Raw genomic sequence first — 12899 nt, forward strand, 5'->3', positions numbered from 1 at the left:
CACAGTGAACTAGATGGCCGAGAGCGAGAGGATGATGTAATTGGATGATGTAATGGTGGTAACAGCAAGGCCAAGTAACAGGTGGCAAGATAAGAAGCCCTGTTACAACTGGAAAAAAACAGAATCTGGGAAAAACCCAGAAGAAGACAGTTTTGCATATAATTTATGCATGATGAGACAATGGGTTCCACCAATAGTCGTAACCTTGGTGGATGCTGATAGGCCAACAGGTGTCTTTCGAGGGAGGCGAGAAGGCCCAACTTCAAGGTAAAAGGAGTATAAAAGATAGGCCGCAGCCATTTTGATTTCAGATCTCATCGGGGGCGCCAGCTGATGACATCTCACATCACCCTATTGCTTGACACCTGGTCTGGACATCGTTTAGGCTGGACTATCACTGCAATACGGTGAATAAAGATCAACAGTCTTCAGAGATCTCCTGTCTGCATTGTCTCCTTCGGACGCTTTGTTCCAGAGTGCTAATTAGTAAGTAGTTAAGTGATAAATTGTTCAATGGATTCAGAAGTGGACCGGTTTTTCCACGACAAAAGATAAGCAACCGTCCATATCATTATAATTGGACAGATAAGGAATAAAATCTCCTTTATTCTTTGTTGAGGGGAGGGTCACCTAACTTTTTTTGTCTAGGGGGGGGGGGGGTCACCCATCTTTTGTATTAATGAAAACAGCAAAAAATCAAAGTGGCTTGTTTGATTGTTGATTTCTGTCGCCATATAACGTTCTCTTTCGTTCCATAGCTCTGTCAAGCATTTCTACCAATTGACCTTGTTCCTGCCCATCTCTAGCTTTGCTGTCTCCATCCTTTCTGTTTTTGTTGTTTGCAAAAAAATATATAGTATTTATTGGTAACCAGCAACAAGTGCAATTTGTTAATCGCTGTCATTCTCTCTCCTGCCAACAAAAATGTGTTACGTTCCAAGTAGCAGTGCGTAAATTCTGCTTCATAAAGCAGAATACAGAATACAAATACATTGGTCATATAAATAGCCAGTTTATGGACTACAGTGTAGGCTAGAGTTGGTAAGTTATGGTAGGCCAACTTGGAGTGAATATACAGGGGGATTTCTTTGGCTCTTAGCCCGGCAGGTGCGCACGTAGACATAGCCTACGGCCGAACACTGCAAGCGCCAATGAATCGTGCTCTCACAACAACCACGTCGTTAACTTAAATAGGCCTACTGTAGGTTAACATCACTCTGAGTTCGCATTCAAGCAAGCAAAACGATGATTTGAATACATCTGTTTCTCTGGAAGGGCAAGGGGTAACAACAGGACAACACAGAGACAGGCCAGAATGCAGGACTAATGTTATGAGAGTATTACAGTAATATGGGATATTCTACGGGAAAATATTAAAACGGCAAGACAGCGGGGAAAAGTTAAAATGATAGGCCTAAACCCGGAAAAAGTTGGCATGTATTTTCGGTCCCTGTGATTATTTGTGAAATTGTGCAAACGGTCTTTTCAAGTCATTTGAGAAGAAAGGAGTGTAGCAAGCTCCCAAATTGACGCTCGTCTGAGAAATTGAGTTTTGGATAATGTTCAGCTTCGGCAGCTTTACGACTGAGGAAGCCTAGAGACGAGTCCATAGCAACAAGTTCATGTGTTGAATTTGTCATTACCCAGTGTGCTTTGTTGAATGGTCTCAATGTTTTATTGTTTTATTTCATTACTAGAGGAGTAAATTATTTCAAGTAGGCTAATGCAGTTGCAGGAAGTGTGCATTTAGTTTCCATGCTTATTGTGTTTCCACAACAATGTTAGTGAGTAAATCTACAGAAATGGCCACCATCTTGGTGAAGTGTGATGTGTAAGATCAGAAAGCAGAGGGTGAGTTTAGAACGATTGCTTAAGTCGATGTGTTTTCATAGCGCTCCATATAGCGCTAGGTAGGCCTATCGACGATTGGCCGGGGAGGGTCATGTCTTTTTTGAAAGGACTGCTGGAGGGTCGTTGAAAATTTTCTTGCAGGCAGGGGAGGGTCATGCAACTTTTGATTGAAGCACTCAAAATCCCTCCGGTGACCCCGTTTATAAATAACGAACGGTCCCTAAGAGTGGACACAAAGTCTGGCAAATTGTGAACTAAGTGAGTCATGATTATGTGATTATCACATGATCATCATGATTATTATGATTCACGAAAACAGAATGTCTCTTCCAAACGAGAGGTTCAATTGTGCCCCATCAGACACAATTCTGTCTATATTCTATGTTTTTGGCCAAGCATGGGAAAATGAGCAGTCAAGCAGCACTAGCTAAATGCCACCCTACCTCCATTTCCTGTTGTGTTTCCTGTTGTCTGCTTTTGCACTGTGCATATTATGTCATGGCAGACCAGGTTCTACTGTCTGCGGTTTTCTGCACAATGTCACCTTGACATTCAGACAGACAGTTATTGTGGTCTTCAACATAGATTGATCTTCATCGTGGAAATAGTCAACTTTAAAGCTATTATATATATATGGGGCAGTGGTAGTGTAGTGGTTAAGGAGCTGGGCTAGTGTGCAGTAGCCTGAAAGTTGTCGGTTCAATTCCCGGCTTCCACCGTTGTGCCCTTGAGCAAGCCACTTAACCCCAAGTTGCTCCGGGGACAATGTGATCCCTTGTAATATAGCTGACATAAGTCACTTTGGTCAAGAAGTGTCTGCTAAATGTAATGTAATGTAATGTAATATATACAACCCATTAAATTGTATCACTGTACACTTTGTATTGCCCCACACATGGTACACAATATGCTTCTGTGACTGTGTGTGACTTATGAGAGTTGTATGTTGTTATATACGAGTTCTCTTATGTTGCCCGTTTCAACACTTTTTCACTGGCATCCATGTATTTCACAGCTTACTAAGGCTGAAAAGTTCTGGTGAAAAGAAAAACAATAAAGGTCATAAGGGTTTAGGGCCTCTTCCCCTCTCCCCGTTTAAGGTTCTTGGAGAGGTTGCAGAGAGAGACCTAAAAGCCAGTTCAAGTCTAACTATATTTGTAAAATGAGAAAATGATCATCTGTTCATGTTTGTTATCATGTTAAATGTCTCCATGCGAGACATAAAACATTGTCAGTTGTAAAACAGCAAAGTTAATGCATATGTTTCTGTAACCTGGGAAATTTGATGCCCTCTCTGATAAGATGCACCCACATCCCTTGCTGTCAGATAGGAGAAAGCCCCTGGTGATTCAGGGGGTTTCAGGTGAATGTTGTCTATAGTATAGAGCAGGGGTGGGCAACTAATTTCCCCAAGGGGCCACATGACAAACTGGGACTGTTGAGGAGGGCCGGACTCAAAATACCGAACTCAAGTCTGAACTCAATTCTGTTCAATTCTATTCTGTTCTTGTATAACATTAAGTAAATCATATGGTTTTGTTTACTAGTCGTTAGAACAGATGAAAATGTGAGGGAGACAAAGGAAAAACAGCAATATTTAATCTATGTCCAGTATTTAATCCTCATTCTCGAAAAAGATTTTTTGACATTGACATTTTTTTCAGTTTTCAAAGACTGATATAAAAAAGTACTACAATATCTATATAATTAGGCTAGGTCATGAAAATGTGAAGGAGTCAGTACAACCGATAGGCCGTGCCACCATTTCATCAACACTCAGCAATATTTCATCATTAAATCATTACCATCATTAAATTAACTCTATGCAGAATTAGACTACGAAAATGTGAAGCAGACAAGAGTAGGCTGTCATTAGTTAATCAACATGCACAAAGAAAACTATTTTAAAAATGTAGGCTATGTTTTTGCTTTAACTTTATGCACATAACTGTGATTGGTGAACTCGCTCTGTGTTGAGCCGGCTGCTTCAAGCAACCTGTGGGTAGTAGCATCATACTAGTTCGCTAACATTTTTGCAAATAAAACAAGCTTTGCAAATAAACTCAGACATATTTTGGTTACAATTACGGGGTTATCCGATTGTAAACTGTCTATCTGCCAGTAACGTTTTGAAATGAACACTTCGTATCGCCAACGAGCAGCAGTTGGAGTTCGTTCTAACAACCTTTGCGGTGGTGAGCGACGCAGACATAAGAGACACAAAACTTTGAAAGGTTTACGCCGACGTAAAGGCAACTGCATTGTGTCGACGCAGAAGCATTTTTCTATTCACCAGCACATCAGTGAGGGTGTTTACGTCGCCGCATCCACACACAAATGTATGGGCGTACAAATAGCAGTCGCTTTCAAAATAAAAACAACGATATTGATTTGCATGCATTATCTCTATGCTAGACTCTTGACTATTGTTCTTTCACGGACCTTACGCGGGCCGGTCAGGGAAAGCCCACGGGCCGGATGTGGCCCGCGGGCCGTATGTTGCCCATGTATGGGTTAGGGTCACATTGTAGGGCAAGCACTGACTTACAGGCGGGGTTTCAGTGATGTCACTACCTGTGGCTAATTGGTAAATTGAACACCTGTCGTAACCTTTTGGTGGGAGAAACTGTTTTTGGCAGCGATTCGTTGTGGAAGGCCCAGCGGGAGCTGTTGCCTGTTTGTCCCCGCACGTTGCCGCCATTTGTGGACTATATTTTGGTTTTGGAAAAAGCACCATCAAATTATAATAAAAACTTGAACGTGTACTAGAACCATCGCTTGGGTTGGCCATAGGGCTACAAGTATCGGAGTACCGGGCCGGGAGCGCGAGGATGCCACAGGTATGTGACCGCTCTCTGATTCTCCTGCCAAGCTGACATGCACACACACACACACACCACAGTTAGGACCTACTTCCAAGTTTGTGCACCACACGTAGGGCTACACTGCAAAAAGTCTATGAAAACCCTCACAGCAGGTTGCAAAATGCTGAATTCACTCACCAGAAATGTTGTATAAGGCTGTTAACTGCTGCCACCCTGTGCTGGCCGCTGTTTTGCCTCTAAAGGAAGAAAGTCATAGAAAGACAAAATACACAACAATAGACAATTCTAGACCAGTTTTTGTTTTGTTTTAGGTAAAAAGAAAAGAACAGTGGAATGTCTGTCTCTGTTCGTATGCAATCCTGCCCGACTACGCCAAAATGTGGCGTTATCAAGAACTGGCAAGAAGTTTAATTTAGTAGCTGACTACGCCACCCTAGTATCAAACCAGGGAACAGGTTTCTGTTCATCAAAAGACTCAACAGGCTCACAGGTTCAGGCATGAGACGGAGACAGAGTTCCACAAAATTGTTTTTATTTAAGCACAGAGGATGAACAAATTAAGAGAAACCTAGACCGGAAGGAAAGCTGTAACACAGACTAAGAAAATATGAATTTATTATTAAAAATGTACAACTTTGTGCCACTGAGTGGGAAGGTAACAAAACATAAGACAAGACAATTAGTTGAACAGGAGGAAGGGGCTTACCAGAGGGAGGCAGGCTATCCTGAAGAAAGGGATGTCAGGATCACACGTGGATATAGGAGACAGCAACCACCGCAACCCACACAGGTGAACAGTACTGGAAACACACACAGTGAAGCCACACATGCACTACAAGCTAGACTCCCACCAACACCAGGTGACCAGCCTCCCCTGTAGCACCCCCTACTCCTGCAAAACAAACCACAACAGACAACGAACAATACAGACAACAACAGTAATCACACTAGGCCCGGATGACACAGGCTGACCCTTAGAGCTGACTGAATTGTCCCGTTACCACAATGAATACAAACAGGAACTAAATCAAAGACATACAAGACAAACACATAGGGCTGGGACAACGCGTCGACGTAATCGATGACGTCGACGCAAAAAATACGTTGACGCAAAATATGAGCGTCGATTCGTCAAGCATAACGTGTGCTGCTAAATATTTTTAATTTTACACCTTCAGTGTTTTCCATACGTTGACTAATCTGTGGCTGGGCACCACGAAATCAAAACCGGCCACCACACATTGATGTTCTATGTTGTAGGCCTGCTATTTAAACTAGACTGCATTTCCGGCGGGAACTGCGAAAGTGTGCTTGCCCTGGTCCGGTCAGCAACGTGAGCGGACAGTGGCATACGCTATGCTGAACCTGGCTTGATCCAGGCATTGTAACAGTGCCTTTCAATGTTGGAGCAGTGGCAATATCTCAAAAGCTCTAGGAGAGGGCTATTCAACTATTGGCTTGCAGGTTGAATGTGATTTGTTGGATTTTACCTTTGGCTTGCCTTCGAATTTAGCTTCTATGACTGAGATCAAATCAATAAAATAAAACAACAGCAGTGATTGGCTGCAAAAAATAAATAATGTCACACGTCTTGCACCTCTCAAACTGGGCTATCAGGTAACCTACAGAGGAATTGAAATTATGAAATATGACCAAGGCATTAAAAAGCTGCTTGTTTGTCAGGATACTTTTTCGCTGATTTATTTTAATAAAATATGAGCTATGAGTGTGAATGTTATATATTCCATCCCACAAATTATGTTTTACTGGTTTATTTGACAAATAATCTATATAGATTTGCTCTATAAAGACCTTATGTCTGTTTGGGATTGTTTTGTGAGCCTGGGGTTGTTTTGAGAGCCTATGTAGCCTATCTCAGAATAAAGGAATACTTCATATTAATCTAAACCACCGTCTGTAAATCAACTGTATACTACTGTCTACACTGCACTATATTTCTTGACCTGTCTCTGTATGTTATATCACCTTTCTATACTTTGCCTCACATTGCAACACAGCTCAGATCTTTGGTTGCTATGAAGGCCAGTCGTTCTAAATGGATGGTTGCTATGGCCAAAGGCCAGTTCTATCTCTGCCGTTGTCAAGCGGGCATATCGTAGAATTCTGATTAACCTTATCTTATTTAAAACATCTCTATTTTACTTAGCCCACTTCCATACAGTGGGTCCCATTAAGAAGTGGCCACTTCATTCACGCTTACCGTGATTCACACAGCAGCATTATCAAATTAATCTTTCACCATACGCCTATGCCTACGTTTGCAAAGAAAACATTTTAATTTGAAAATTTACATTTCATGTACATGTTGACAATGAGTAGGCTAGTTTTGGTTGTTGGTGGTGTTATTGCATCCCTTAGTTATGCCTACAATGCAAGTTCCCTTAAACTGTCACAGACGCAGGTACTACTTTCAGGGCTAAAGTGCTTCATGAATTACTGTTAGTAATAAATAATAACAGTCCTAAAACTTACATGTGACGAAGTTACGAGTGCTAGCATCTCATATCAAATCACCATGGCATTACGCAGTGGCGTAACAAACCAATGGTGGGCCCAGGTGCGAGAGCACTTAGCGGGCCCATATCGACATAAATTGGCCCAGGATGAATTAGCTCTGATACATGCAATACACATTAAGGGTGACTTTAATTGTTTATACAAAGGGCCTGAGGCACCGAAGTAGTTTAGTAATTACATATTACAATTTCAAATAAAAACACACGACTACATAGGATGCATTACATGTGAAAACATTAAACATAATTTTATTAACAGCCTGCAGGCCATGGTAATCTAATATTACTGCATTAACATCAACTCGCATGGAATTATGGGAACACTCAATGCGCTTCTTCAACCCTCTGCTGAAACTGCAAGCCTTGCTTGCTTAAAAACTCGCACTGCGCAGATACAAAACTTTATGTAGCCTAACTTATTTAACCGTGCAGAAACCAAATAAAATCATTCATATGCATACAATCCCCAATATGCGTGAATTAGGCCATTAGAAGAAGGCCATCTTACGAGCCTTTCGTTGAATCGTTAACGATGTTCCCAATATTTAATGCTCTTGCTCTCGTATTTTCAATGGACAGGATAGCTAACCCACTGAGCCTCTCCTGCCCCATGCTGCTCCTTAATAAGTTTGAGTTTGGAAAAAGATCGCTCAGCTGTTGCCACAGTCACAGGCCATGTCAGAAACAACATGAGAGCAGTACACACTTACCCGAATGTGGATGTTACACTGTCATAATCTACCACCAGCATTTTGGCAAGTTGAAAAATAAATGACTTCTGTGAAATCTCTGCTTTAAAGCAAGACCTGAATGAGAGGAGTTGTGTTGGGAATGTCGGTGCAATGTCCCTGCTATAATGGTCTGACAAACGTCTTGCCTTTTCAAGCAGTTCATTATCACCTGCGAGTTGAAGGGTCATAGGACGTAAAGACTCAAACACATGACAAGTTTCCCGCATACTTGCAAATCGTTGGGAGAGCTGACTGATTATGATGTCCAGAGTTGCATTAAATACCTGGACTTTGAAGAATTTCTCTGCATCGGTTAAGCGCTCATCTTCCGATAGTTCGCTTCACTCTCCGTGCTCTAACATTTTCAAATGTACTCTGAACCCCCAATTAATTTGTGAGCGTCTGCGCTGTAGCCTTGGCCTGGTCAAAGGCACGCCGGTAGTCAGAAAGGACCTGTATAGAATTTTCCAGCAATTGCATTGCGGGGGTAGCGACGGGCCCCGGGAGGTTTCCCATGATAAATTACATAATATTTGCACCTTCCTTACTTGTAAAGCTCACACGTATTCAGTTAAATGTAATACAACGTTGCCAACCTAGCGTTAGGCTATTTAACATTAAAGTGACATTGCTTGCTTATTCTTTCGTCAACTCCATGCTTTTAGGAAAACAATCTTTTTATCATAGTTCCCTCTTCAATGAGCGATTACCAGCTCGTTTTTGTAACAGAGATAGCTGTTTATTGTCCCTAGGTGTACAGAAACACCTATTCATATTAATACGTAGCCTATGGAGTGCTGCCGACCACTTTTCATTACGGCCCAGAATGCCTTGCATGTCTTTACAACAAAACACAGTAAAACCTAAATGCCCATAAACATATGCATACTTGTAACATGTTTAATAATACTCTCCCATCATGATATTTAACAATAATGAAAAATTTAATTTGAATACCGTCAATGTGAAAACAACTCTATTATGTAAGCTATATATAGCTAGTGTTCTCCTTGCTATTTCAGTTCGTAAGTCCATACTATCCCATGGCAGAGCAAGGATTTCATGATTGGGCAAGGTTGCCCGGAGACATTGTGGCTACCCAGAGACATTGAGCATACTTGGAAGGCATTGTGATAGAAGGTGAATGGTGCAAAGGTGAATGGTGAGAGTTACCAAATACCTGTGGGTGGTTTGCCAAATCATGGAAACTTTTGGAATATTTCTTTTTTTTTTTAGCTTATGCACCCTCACACTGGAGTCCCCAGTTCATATACAAAATTTGGTATCGATATGTGACAGTGTTCCTGAGATATGGACGACTTCCTGTTTCGGAGCTTTGCCGCCGATTTCGTTTGGCTGTGACGGGCAAACGCTTTCGAAAATCAAAAATCCTTCTAGTAACTTTTGTGAGGCTTGGTCCAATGATAATGCACATCAAGTTTCGTGGCGTTCGGACCAAATTTGTGACCTGTGAAAATTTAGTTTAGCTTTCTATTCAATCCAATATGGCGGACGAACGACACGCCCAATTGACGTCATCTTCTCGAGCAAGTTACACCGGTACTGCCCGGACGTTTTAAAGTTGGAACGGTGTCTCTGTCTCAAAGGGCCTAGGCACAGGAGGTGGAAGAAAATTAGGGAGACGGGAATAATAATATTAACTAGAATTGCGGTTCCGAGGAACTGCAAGAGTGGGTTTGATCAGGGGCATGGAACTCGGCCTCATCCAAGGATTCCAACGGTACCTCATTTATGAAAATCGGGCATACGGGTCAAAAGTTACATGCACACACCTTCATATACACAGACAGCCCAGCCCAGCCCATTAGAGCTCTGCCAGATGGCTCAGAACTCTGCCAGGTGCAAGCTTAAACAATTAGAGCTGTGATGTCACAATCGAATTAGAATCCTTGAACATTCCGCCATTCATTTCAATGGGGCCGAAAAACGCAGAAAAACGGGAATACCGCGAAAACGACAAGGGCCAGCGACACGAAAGTAACAAGCAAGTTACACCGGTTCGGGCCTGAATTTTTGGAGTTCGAACCGCGTCGATAGCTCAAACGGTCTAGGAGCAGTAGTTCGGCCAAAAAGTGGGTGAACAGGAATAATAAATAACTAGAATTGCGGTTCCGAGGAACTGCAAGAGTGGGTTTGATCGATCAGGGGCATGGAACTCGGCCTTATCCAAGGATTCCAACGGTACCTCATTTATGAAAATCGGACATACGGGTCAAAAGTTACATGCACACACCTTCATATACACAGACAGCCCAGCCCAGCCCATTATAGCTCTGCCAGGTGGCTTAGAACTCTTCCAGGTGCAAGCTTAAGCAATTAGAGCTGTGATGTCACAATCGAAATTTGAATTCTGAACATTCCGCCATTCATTTCAATGGGCCCAAAAAACGCAGAAAAACGGGAATACCGCGAAAACGACAAGGGCCAGCGACACGAAATCAACAAGCAAGTTACACCGGTTCGGGCCTGAATTTTTGGAGTTCGAACCGCGTCGATAGCTCAAACGGTCTAGGAGCAGTAGTTCGGCCAAAAAGTGGGTGAACAGGAATAATAAATAACTAGAATTGCGGTTCCGAGGAACTGCAAGAGTGGGTTTGATCAGTGGCACGGAACTCGGCCTCATCCAAGGATTCCAACGGTACCTCATTTATGAAAATCGGGCACACAGATCAAAAGTTGTCTGCATTAACGCAACATCCAATAAGCTAAAACGCATAAATAACATGGTTGCTATGCTGGTTGCTATGGTGGTCGCTAGGTTGACATTACAGGGGTGGTTTCTAGGTTGTTGCTAGGGTAATTAGTTAGTTGCTAGTAAGCCATCTTAAGCTGACTGCATAAAGTGATTATTTTAAGAGATACATTTTCAAACCAGAACTGTGTATAGGTCATGGTTAAAAACGTATCAGAATCTCAGAAATAATCACGTAATGCAGCCAGTTTAAGATTTTTTAAGAAGTCAGATTTTTTAAAGGCAATCAAATTTCTGCTGACTCTCTTCTGGCTGCGGTTAAAGGCCAGCGCCTCCTGAGAGGCCTGAAGGGTCAGTTCTGAGGTTGTTGGCTGCTGGAACCGAAAAAAGGACTGCATTTTCTTAAAAGACAATGTGACTGAAGTGCGGGCAAAGTTTGCACAGAAGTGTACGATTTTTCCCACCCTCATCGACCTCGTCATAAAACTTGTTTAAATGATCACACGACGCCTCCTTGCTGCTTTGTTGTCTACATCAGCATTTCTCAAACTTCTTTGACCTGAGGCCCAGTCAAGGCATACTTTGGGGTCATAGGGCCCACCTACATGAACCCACCCCCTCCTCCCAACCCCTATCAAATTGTAATGATATCACAATTATTATTTTTATACTAAATTGCCTACATGCACTTCAAAACAGTCAATGTTTAAAGTGCTAAGATTGTTTACAAAAGTTTGTGAAAGCATGCACATCCGAGTACTGCTTTACTAATGTAAAATATAATTAGGCCTACACTAGTTTCATTGTTTTTGCATTGTTGCATGATTGATATGCTATTTAATTACATTTCATTTGAATGCCTGAATGTAAGAATTCAGGAAACACAATACCAGCTTTTAACATTTCTGTTGTTAGTTTATGTAAATCACATAACACATGAACTGTTTACATACTACTGATAGCCCATTACTGTACACAATAATACTGTGCCCATTCATTAACATATATTAAACATCAGGCGTCTTGTTTACACATTTAAACCATATTTGCACTTCGAATTTCGCTTCCAAACTGTAATAACTACATCTACAAAGTCTAAAGAAGATAACCATGTAGTCTGTTCATAGATAAGATCAATTTTGACAGAACTACAGACTTCGTGAAAGTAGCCTAGTAGTCCTACATAAAAGGCTCCATATTCACTTCATTGCAAAATCGCGGTTGGTCTGTTTACACACTAAAACCATATTTACACTTTGAAATTCGCTTCCAAATTGTAGTAACTACATCTACGAAGTCTAAGGAAGATAATCATGTAGTATGTTCACAGATAAGATACATTTTGACAGAACTACAGACTTCGTGAAAGTAGCCTAGAAGCCCTACATAAAAGGCTCCATTAACATCATTGCAAAATCGCGGTTGGTCTGTTTACACACTAAAACCATATTTACACTTCGAAATTCGCTTCCAAATTGTAGTAACTACATCTACGAAGTCTAAGGAAGATAACCTTGTAGTCTGTTCAACGATAAGATACATTTTGACAGAACTACAGACCTCGTAAAAGTAGTACCTAAAATTAGTGTGATAAATGGCCATCACGTAGCCTAAAGCATATAGCACTAGCATATGACAACAGCAAATAGCTAACGTTTACGTTAGCCTAACTTACTTATCGTTGACGTTGACCCGACACGTTTATAAGTTAGACCATAGACTGATAAGGACGTCCATCAAAATTCCGTGTGTATCCTGTGTATCTTTCGTGCTGCTATCCTGTTGCCTTTTCCCTGTTGTTCCGGCAACAAGGTTTTTACGCGATATTTGCCACATCCCAGAGAGTTGTTGTTTGGTGGGTCAGGTGACGAGCCGTCGAATCACAGCACAGCACCCAGAATGCATTGCAACACACCGTCTTAAAGGGACTCATCGTTAGGTCGGCTTTAAATAGCATACAGAACCTATAGTAATATAACGTTGTCTGTAAGCTCCACAGATCGTGGCAGGACAATTGAATTGAGTGTGGACTTCTTGCCGGGCAATAATGAGTAACTTAACTTGAATAGTGATGCGTGGATGTGCATAGTGTCTGTATGAATGCGTGTTTCTCAATGTAATAATCTATACAACTGTACACATGACTGTGTTTGAATGGAGCTAGCTGGGCATAGAACTGGGCTGAATGGATTGGGAAAATACTTTATTTATTTATTTTTTTAATGACCTATATGAACATGGT

At 41.6% G+C, this 12899-nt stretch overlaps 1 long non-coding RNA gene across 1 annotated transcript in view; it reads right to left on the reverse strand.

Moving 5' to 3' along the window:
• Positions 1 to 12415, reverse strand: part of LOC143100893 (uncharacterized) — a 95460-nt gene extending 83045 nt beyond the window's left edge. Inside the window, exon 1 of the long non-coding RNA XR_012981965.1 lies at positions 12333 to 12415. This is a non-coding gene — a long non-coding RNA (uncharacterized LOC143100893). The remainder of the gene's footprint in view (positions 1 to 12332) is intronic.
• Positions 12416 to 12899: the final 484 nt, after the last annotated feature.

The sequence above is a fragment of the Alosa pseudoharengus genome, unplaced genomic scaffold, assembly GCF_046254945.1.
Source record: "Alosa pseudoharengus isolate Yale_2024_CS ecotype anadromous, Long Island Sound unplaced genomic scaffold, YU_APseudo_1.1 YU_APseudo_1.1_scf_3, whole genome shotgun sequence".
In the NCBI taxonomy this organism is placed as follows: domain Eukaryota; kingdom Metazoa; phylum Chordata; class Actinopteri; order Clupeiformes; family Clupeidae; genus Alosa; species Alosa pseudoharengus.